General features: G+C 32.9%; 1 pseudogene; it reads left to right on the top strand.

Moving 5' to 3' along the window:
- The first annotated feature begins 3,401 nt into the window (after window positions 1–3,401).
- Window positions 3,402–3,520, top strand: LOC111730803 (annotated as a pseudogene).
- The last annotated feature ends 6,993 nt before the right edge of the window (window positions 3,521–10,513 follow it).

The raw sequence follows: 10,513 nt of genomic DNA on the forward strand, positions 1-10,513 counted from the left end.
TACACAATATAAAATATGCAAATTGTGATATCAAAAACATAAAATGCAGAAGGAGAAAATACAAGGTTAAAATTTTTGTATACAATCAAAATTAAGTTATTATCAGGTTACAATAAACTATTATATCTATAAGATGCTTAAAATCATACTCAGGGTAACCAAAAAATAAAATCTATATAGTAAATACATGCAAGATAAAGAGAACATAATCGAAATATGCCGCTACAGAAAATAATCAATTTACAAAGAAAGAGAGTAGGAGAGGAAGAAAGGAACAAAGAAACTACAAAACAGCCAGAAAACAATTAACAAAATTACAACCGTAAGTCATTACCTGTCAATAATTACTTTAAATATAAATGAATGTATACTCTCCATTCAAAAGCCATAGAGTAGCTGAATGAACATAAAACAGAACCCTACTATATTCTGACTACAAGAGGCTCATTTCAACTTTAAGAACACATAGAGGATCAAAGTAAAGGGATGGAAAAAATATTTCACGGAAATAGAAGTACAAAGAAAGCAGGAGTAACTATATCTCAACAAAATAGAATTTATGTCAAAAACTGTAAAATGATACAAAGAAGGTGATTATGTAATAATAAAGGGGCCAATCAATCAAGAAGATATAACAATTATAATTATATATGCACTTGACATCAGAGTAAATATTAAGTAAATATAACAAATCTGAAGGGAATAATAGAAAGACAATACAATAATAATAAAGGACTTCGATAGCCTACTTTCAACAATGGAGAGATCATTGAGACAGAAAATTAATACAGAAACACTGGACTTAAATTATAGAACAAACGGAGTTAATAGAAACATACAGAATGTTAATCCAACAGTAGCAGAATAAGTAATCTTCTAAAACAGAGCTCCCCAAATCCTGAGCCATGAATCAGTACTACTCTGTGTCCTGTTAGAAACTAGGCTACACGGCATGAAGTGTGCAGCAGGCAAGCGAGCGAAGTTTCATTTGTATTTGCAGCTGTTCCTCAGTGGTAGCATCACCGCCTCAGCTCCACCTCAGATCATCAGGCATTAGATTGTCATAAAAGCACCAGTCCCTGGTGCCAAAAAGTTGGGGACCACTGTTTAAAACACACAATGACTATTCTCTAGGATAGATTATATGTTAGGTCACAAAACAAGCAATTTTTTTAAAAATTGAAATCATACCAAATATCTTCTCTGTCCACAGTGGTATGAATCTAGAAATTAATAGCAGGAGGAAGACTGAAAAATTTACAAATATGTGAAATTTAAACAACACATTCCTGAACAACCAATGGGTCAAGATGAAATAAAAAAGGAAATAACAAAATGTCAGAACAAACAAAAATGGAAACACAACATATCAAAATTTATTAAATACACTTTGTAAATTATATAAATATCTAACCATTAGGCAGTACACATGAAGTTAATATAAAATAATATTGAATGTCAACTCTAATTGAAAAATAAAAATTAAAAAGAAATTAAAAAAACAAACTTATGGAATACAGAAAAAGCAGTCTAAGTGGAAAGTTTGTAGCAATAAATGCCTACATTAAGATAAAAGAAAGATCTCAAATAAACAACTAACTTTAAACCTTAAAGAACTAAACAACAAAAACAAAAACAAAAACGAATAGCCTAAAGTAGTAAAAAGGAGATTACAAAGATCAAAGAAGAAATAAATGAAATAGACTACAAACAATAGAAAATATCAATGAGTTGTTTTTCAAAAGGTTAACAAAAATGACGAAGCTTTAGCTAAACTTACCAAGCAAAAAAGAGAGAGAATTCAAATAAATAAAATTAGAAATGGAAAAGGAGACATTATGACTGATATCACAGAAATAAAAAAGGATCACAAGAGACTATGATGAAAAATTATATGCCAACAAAATGAATAAGCTAAAAGAAATAGAAAAATTTCTAGAAACATACAACCTAGCAAGTCTGAATCATGAAGAAATAGAAAATCTGAATAGACAAATAACAAGTAACAAGAGTAATCAAAACTTTTCAACACAGGAACACCCAGGACCAGAGAATTTCCTGGGGAAATTCTACCAAAAATTTAAGAAGAATTAATGACAATTCTTCTCAAACTTTTTCAAAAAGTGAATAAGACTAGATATCCCTAACATGGTTTAGAAAGCCAGCATTACCATAATAGCTAATTTAGATAAGAATACTACAGATAAACAATAGGCCATTATCCATCAAGAATATAATGCAAAAAATTCTCAAAAATTTACTAGTAAACCAAATTCAATAGTCTGCTAAAAGGATCATACATTATGATCAAGTGAGATTTATTCCTGGGATACAAGAATGTTTCAACATATGCAAATCAATAAATGCAATACATCAGATTAATAGAATGAAAGACAAAAATCATGATTATCTCAATAGATGCAGAAAAAAGCATTGACAAAATTCAACATCCCTTCATGATAAAAACTCTCAAAAAATTGGTATAAAAGAAATATACTTAAACAAGAAAAAAAGGACATGTATTACAAACTCATAACAAACATTACACTCAGTGGTGAAAGACTGAATTTGTTTTTCCCTCTAAGATCAGGAATAAGATGACTGCTCCCTCTCATCACCTCTACAAATATGTAGAAGATAGTCAAATATATACAGTCATCCAATTTCTTCTGCACGTGCCTTATCTCCATTCCCCTTCAAATTTGGATCTTTGAATCCTCCCCTTTTCAGTCATTGTTGTTTAAATTTATTTCTATGTATGCTGACCGTTCATTACTATCTTCTATAGCAAATCTCTTCTTATTGTTTAAGCTTATAATGTCCTGTTCATAGTAAAGTTTGCACTACTCTGCTTCTATCTGCCTGCCAGTCGCCTTACTTCTAATTATGTATTTTTATTGTCATTTTGTTTTAGGTGAGTTGACACTTTTCAGTATTTCCTGTAATGCAGGTCTTGTAGTGGAGAATTCTCTCAATTTTTGTATGTCTGGAAAGGTCTTTATTTCTCCTTCGTATCTAAAGGAGAGCTTTGCTAGATACCTTATTCTTGGCTGGTAGTTCTTTTCATTTAATAGTTTTGAATATTTGATTCCCCCATTTCTGACTCGTAAAGTTTGTGCTGAGAAGTCTGACAATAATCTAATTGGTTTTCTTTATAGGTTACCGTCTTCTTTTCCCTGGCTGCTCTGAGAATTCTCTTTCTCATTGTTTTTTGATCATTTTAATACAATGTGTCTTGGAGAAGGCCTTTTGGGGTTGAGATAATTGGGTGTTCTGTTGACTTCTTGAATTCCAAGCTCCAGCTCATTCCTTAAATGTGGGAAATTCTCGTCAACTACTTGTCTGAAAATGCTTTCTAATCTTTGCTCCTTTTCCTCCCCTTTAAGAATGACCATTATTCTGTCTACAGCCATGCTACCCTGAAGAAGCTTAAACCTGTTTGATCTCTGAAGCTAAGTAGGGTTGGGCCTGGTTAGTACTTGGATGGGAGTCCACATAGGAAGACCAGGTACTGTAGGTGTAAAAAAATTTAAAAATAATAAAAATAATAAGAGATGTAAGCTGACAAGGTCCTTGCAATCTGTGTGGTGAACCAAGGGTTGCCTCATCAAAAACAAAATAATAAAATAAAATAAAATAAAATAAAATAAAGAATGCCCATTATTCTTGTTTCCTCTCATGATGGTATCAGCTAGTTCTTGTATTTCTCTTTCATTATTTTACATTCTTTGGTTTCTCTCTTCTTTCTTCTGATTTATTTCTAGATTTATGTCTTCAATATCTCTGATCCTTTCCTACATTTGGTTGACTCTATTTCCCAAGCTTCTATTTATTTCATTTTTCAACTCTTGCAGTGTGTTCTTCGTCTCCAGAAGTTCTATTTGGTTCTTTTTGAGGGTTTCAATCTCCTTGCTAAAGAACTCATTCTGCTCAGCTAGTTGTTTTTTTCAATTCTTGAATTTGTTGATTTGAGTTGTTTTGGATCTCATTGAGTTTTTCCAGAAGAACCATCCTGAATTCTGTCATTTAAGTTGCATATTTCTGTGTCTCTAAACTTATTTTCTGGAGATTTTTCTCTTTCTTTCGGAGTTGCGTTGTCACCTTGGTTGTTCATGGTGTTTAATGGACTATTTCGCCACCTGGCCATTAATGGAAGTATATTCTGCTTTTTTTACAGAAAGAAGATTTATTATATAAAGGTCTCTCCTTAGCCTGTTGCAAATAATGTGTTTTTCTTTTGGTTTCCGGTAGATGGTGTTTAAGCCTCTTGGATCCCTGCTTTATATAAAGCCTTAATACTGCCTTTTTTTTTCCCTTATAGATGTTTAATCACGATTGCTACCCTCATTTTCATTCCCTGTCAGTGTTAGTGACAGTTTTGGTACGTTTTGCTCAGATTCCCCTAGGGCTCCGTGGTGTTTGGTTTCAGAGGATATGCGGGGAGGGGCTCTCTGGGTAGGGAGATGTGAGCTGTGGCTCAGCCTCCATTTTGTAACTGTGGCTGGTTAGCCATCCCCACTTCTTTGCTTTCTGCCCTGATGACTGGGCACTGCCACTAGCAGTGTGGAGCTCCCAGCTCTCCCAGGCAGAGTTGTTCACCTTCCCACCCCCTCCTGCAGGGAGCTCTGGCTTTGAGAGGCACCTTCTTCGTTTCTCCCAGTCTACCGCCAACTCCTAGGGTTCTGACCTATGGTAGCTGTTATGCACAGATCCCATGCTTGGACGTGTTGTTGCGCAGTTTGGGTGTTTTTGGTTGTGTTTTAGATGTTCAGGTTATTGTTGTTCAAGGGAAGAGATCTGGGGATGTCTCTCACTCCACCTTCTTTTGACATCAATGACTTCACCACTTCTATTCAACATAGTTTTTGAAGTTCTAGCCAGAGCAATTAGGGGAAAAAAGATTTTAAAGGAATTCAAATTGTAAGAAAAGTAAATTGTCTCTTTGCTAATGACATGATCTTATATGCAGAAAATCCTAGTGACTCCACCAAAAAACTGTTAGACCTATAAACAAATACAGTAAAGTTTCAGGTTAAAAATTAAAATATGAAAATTGTTAGTTACACTAACAATGACTTATCTAAAAAAGTAAAGCAATCCCACTTACAATAGAATCAAAACTAATATAGTAGTGAATTTTAACAAGGAAATGAATAATATATACACTGAAGATTTTAAAACATTGAGGAAAGAAATCAAAAAAGTCACAAATAAATGTAAAAATATCCACAGTGTTCAGAGATCATGAAATGGCCAAACTATCGAAGACACCTACTGATTTAACGCAATCCCTATCAAAATTCCAATGACATTTTTCAAAGAAATGGAACAGACAATCCTAAAGTTCTTATGGAACTACAAAGGAGCTCAAACAGCCAAAACAATCTTCAGAAACAACAAAGCCGAAGGCATCACATTTCCTGATTTAAAACTATATGTCCAAGTTATAGTTATAAAAACAGTACTGCACTGGCATAAAAATGGCCACATAGACAAATAGAATAGAACTGAGAGTCCAGAAATAAACTCACACATGTATTGTCAACTAATATTTGATGAGAGAACCAAGAATACTCATGGGGAAAGGATAATCTATTCAATAAATGGTGTTAGGAAAACTGGATATCGACATGCAAATGAATAAAATTGGACCCTGATCCTATGCCAATCGCAAAAATTAATTTTGATTAAGGACTTACACTTAAGACCTGAAACTATAAAACTAGAAGAAAGCATAGGGAGAAAGCTCCTTGACTTTAATCATGGCAATTTTTTTTTGACATGATATCAAAAGCAAAGGCAACAATAGCACAAATCAACTATTGGGATTACATCGAACTAAAAAGCTTCTGTACAGTAAAAGAAAAAAATTAACAAAATTAAAAGACAACCTATTGAATGGGAGAATGTTCAGAAACTACATATCTGACAAGGAGTTAATATCTGAAAATATAACAAACTCATACAATTCAATAGCAAAAAAATCAAACTATGCAATTTAAACATGAACAGAGGATTTGAATAGTTATTTTTCCAAAGACATACAAAAGGACAACAAGTACATGAATAGATGATCAAAAAAGGAGAAAAAGATGCTTAATATCACTAATTATTAGAGAAATACAATCAGAACCAAAATTAGATATTATATCACACCTGTTAGAATGGATATTATCAAAAAGACAAGACACTTTCATTAATACCCAGGTGGAGAAATAGTCCATTAAACAACATGAACAACCAAGGTGACAATGCAGCTCAGAAAGAAAGAAAAAATTTCCAGAAAATAAGCTTACAGACATAGAAATATGCAACTTAAATGACAAAGAATTCAGATAGTACTTCTGAGAAAACACAGTGAGATTCAAGATAATTCATATCAACAATTTCAGGAACTCAAAAACAACTAGATGAGCAGAATGAGTTCTTTAGCAAGGAGATTGAAACCCTCAAAAAGAACCAAATAGAACTTCTGGAGACGAAGAACACACTGTAAGAGTTGAAAAATGAAATAAATAGAAGCTTGGGAAATAGAGTCAACAAATGTAGGAAAGGATCAGTGATATTGAAGACATAAATCTAGAAATAAATCAGAAGAAAGAAGAGAGAAACCAAAGAATGTAAAATAATGAAAGATAAATACAAGAAATAGCTGATACCATCAGGAGAGGAAACATAAAAATAATGGGCACTTTTAAAGGGAGGGAAAAAAGCAGGGATTAGAAAGCATTTTTAAACAAATAGTGGATGAGAATTTAAGAATTCTAAGGAATGCGCTGGAGCTTGGAATCCAAGAAGTCAACAGAACACCCAATTATCTCAACCCCAAAAGGCCTTCTCCAAGACACATTGTATTAAAATGATCAAAAAACAATGAGAAAGACAGAATTCGCAGGGCAGCCAGGGTAAAGAAGACGGTAACCTATAAAGAAAACCAATTAGATTATCATCAAACTTCTCAGCATAAAGCTTACAAGTCAGAAAAGAGTGGAATCTAATATTCAAACTATTAAATGAAAAGACCTATCAGCCAAGAATAATGTATCCAGGAAAGCTCTCCTTTAGATATGGAGGAGAAATAAAGATCTTTCCAGACATACAAAAATTGAGAGAATTCTCCACTACAAGGCCTGAATTACAGGAAATACTGAAAAGGGTCAACTCACCTAAAACAAAATGACAATAAAAATACATAATTAAGAGTAAGGCAGCCTAGCAGGCAAATAGAAGCAGAGGAGTGCAACCCTTGTTAAGATTAGTGCATTATAAGCTTAAACAATAAGAAGAGATTTGCTGTTGCAATATAGTAATGAATATAAAGCATACATAGAGACAAATTGAGAAGACAATAACAGGAAATAGGATGATTCAAATATTCAAATTTGCAAAAGGAAACGGAGAATGGGCACACACAGAATATAATGGAGTAATATATATATATATATATATATCTCCTCTACATATTTGTAATGATAACAATTGATAATGCCAAAGATTAAGAATGGAAGTGTATAACATAAAACAAGAAGGGCCAAACGAAAATCAACAAAACCCAAGCAAAATTAAACAAACAAACAAACAAACAAACAAAAAACACAAACAGAAGGACAAAGAAGCAATGGAAACATGAGCTACCAGAAAACAAAACATAACACGGTTATAGGAAAACCTCATATTTCCATATTTCAATAATTGTCCTAAATTTAAATGAACTGAAATCATCAATAAAAAGGCACAGAGTTGCAGACTGGATCAAAAAACAAAACTCAAACATATGCTGCTTCCAAGAGACACATCTCAGTTCCAAGGGCAAATATAGACTCAAAGTGAAAGGGTATAAATGATATTTCAAGAAAATGGCATTCAGAGAAAAGCGAGAGTTGTGGTACTAATATAGGATGAAACAGACTTCAAATAAAAAAAAAGGTAAAGAAAGATACTGAGGGACATTTCATAATGATAAAGGGAATCATACACCAAGAGACAAAACAGTTATTAATATCTATGTTCTCAATCAGGGAGCCCCAAAATATATAAAGGAATTACTAACAGAACTAAAGGAAGAAACCGACTGAAACACTATCATAGTAGGAGACATAAATACCCCACTGTCACATATGGACAGATCACAGAAAATGAATAGGGAAATAACATCCTTTAATGACACATTAGATCAACTGGAAACAATTGACATTTACAGAACCCTTCATCTCAAAACAGATGCTTATACATTCTTCTCTAGTGCACATGGAACATTCTCAAGGATTGACCACATACTGGGATACAGAGATAACCTCAACGATTATAATATGGTTGAAATCATACAAACCATATTCTCTGATCATAGTACTTTGAAACTAGAGATCAACTATAAAAAGAAAGTGGAAATTACCACAAATGAAAATTAAACAACATGCCATGAATAATAACTGGGTCAGAGAAGAAATAAAAAAGAGAGATCAAGAGATACATAGAAACAAATGATAATGATAGGACAACATATCAAAACATTTGAGAAGTGGCAAAAGTGGTCATAAAAAGAAAGTTCATATCATTACAGGCCTACCTCCACAAACAAGAATGAGCCGAAATAAACAATCTAATGCTTATTCTTAAAATAGAAAAGAAGAATAAATGAAGCCTAAAGTCAGCAGATGGAAAGAATAATCAAAATTAGAACAGAAATCAATGAAATAGAAAATTTAAAAAAATAGAAAAAATAAATGCAACAAAGAACTGGTCTTTGAGAAAGTTAATTAAATTGACAAACCCCTGGCTAGACACTCTAAAGAAAAAAGAGAAAGAGAAGAAATAAAATCAGAGATGAAGGGGAAATTATGACAGACACTGCAGAAATACAAAGGATCATACAAGAATACTATGAAAAAGCATATAACACCAAATTTAATAACCTAGAAGAAATGGACCGGTACTTAGAAAGATACAACCTTCCTATACTGAACCTAGGAAAACTAGTAAATCCAAATAGACTGATCAGTAGCATGGAAATTAAAACAATCATCAAAAATTTACAAAAAAGTTAAATTCCAAGACCAGATGGCTTCACCAATGAATTCTACCAAACTTTAAAAGATTTAATACCTATTCTTCTCAAATTCTTCCAAAAAACTGAAGAGAAAGCAATACTTCCCAACTCATTTTATGAGGCCAGTATTACACTGGTACCAAAACATGGTAAAGATAACACAAAAAAAGAAAATTACAGACCAATATTTCTCATGAACACAGATGCAGAAGTTCTAAATAAAATACTAGCGAACCAAATACAGCAACATATTTAAAAAGATTATATACTACTCTCAAGTGGGCTTCATCCCACGGGCACAGGTATGGTTCAACATATGCAAATTGATTAATGTGATACACTACGTAAACAAATTAGAAAATAAGAATCATATGACCATATCGAGAGATGCAGAAATCTCCTTCCACAAGATACGACATTCATTTATGATCAAAACACTTAACAAAATCGATATAGAAGGAAAGTACCTTAACATAACAAAGGCCACACATGACAAAACCTCAGCCAACATTATATTTACTGTTGAAAAATCAAAAGCCTTCACTCTAAGATGAAGAACATGACACGGCTGTCCACTGATGCCACTGTTATTCAATATAACATTGGACGTCCTAGAGAGTGCAGTCAGGCAAGAGAAAAATATAAAAGGTATCCAAATAGAAAAAGAAGTCAAACTGTCACTATTTGTGGATGACGTGATTCTCCATATACAAAACCCTAAAGACTCCGCAAGAACACTACTAGAAATGATAAACAAATACAGTAAAGTTTCTGGATACAAAATCAACATTTAAAATTCCATAATATTCCTATACTCTAATAATGAAGTGTCAGAAACAGAAGTTGAAAAAATAAATCCTTTTGCAATTGTAACAAAAACAATAAAATACCTAGGAATAAATCTAACGAAACATGACGGACCTATATAAAAGAAATCAAAGAAGATAGGAAGAAATGGAAAGATATTCCGTGTTCTTGAGTTGGAAGGATCAACATACTAAAATCACCTTCTTGCCTAAAGCATTATATAGATTTAATGCAATCCCCGTCAAAATCCCATTGGCATTTTTTAAAGAAATAGAACAAAAAAAAATTATCAGATTTGTATGGAAGCACAAAAGACTAAATCACCAAAGCCATTCTGAGGAAAAAGAATGAGGCTGGAGGCATCACTCTGCCAACTTCAAATTATACTACAAAGTGACAGTAATCAAAATGGAATGGTATTGGCCGAAAAACAGAAACATGGACCAGTGGAACAGAATCGAGAGTCTAGAAATAAACCTATGTCTATATGGGCACATAATTTTCAACAAAAAAAACTAAAAAACATACAGTGGAGAAAGGAAAGCCTCTTCAATAAATGGTGCTGGGAAAACTGGAAAGCCACCTGCAAAAGAATGAAACTAGACTGTTATCTATCACCACACACAAAAATTAACTCAAAATGGATTATGGATCTGAATA

The sequence above is a fragment of the Pteropus vampyrus genome, unplaced genomic scaffold (genome assembly GCF_000151845.1).
Source record: "Pteropus vampyrus isolate Shadow unplaced genomic scaffold, Pvam_2.0 Scaffold335, whole genome shotgun sequence".
Classification (NCBI taxonomy): domain Eukaryota; kingdom Metazoa; phylum Chordata; class Mammalia; order Chiroptera; family Pteropodidae; genus Pteropus; species Pteropus vampyrus.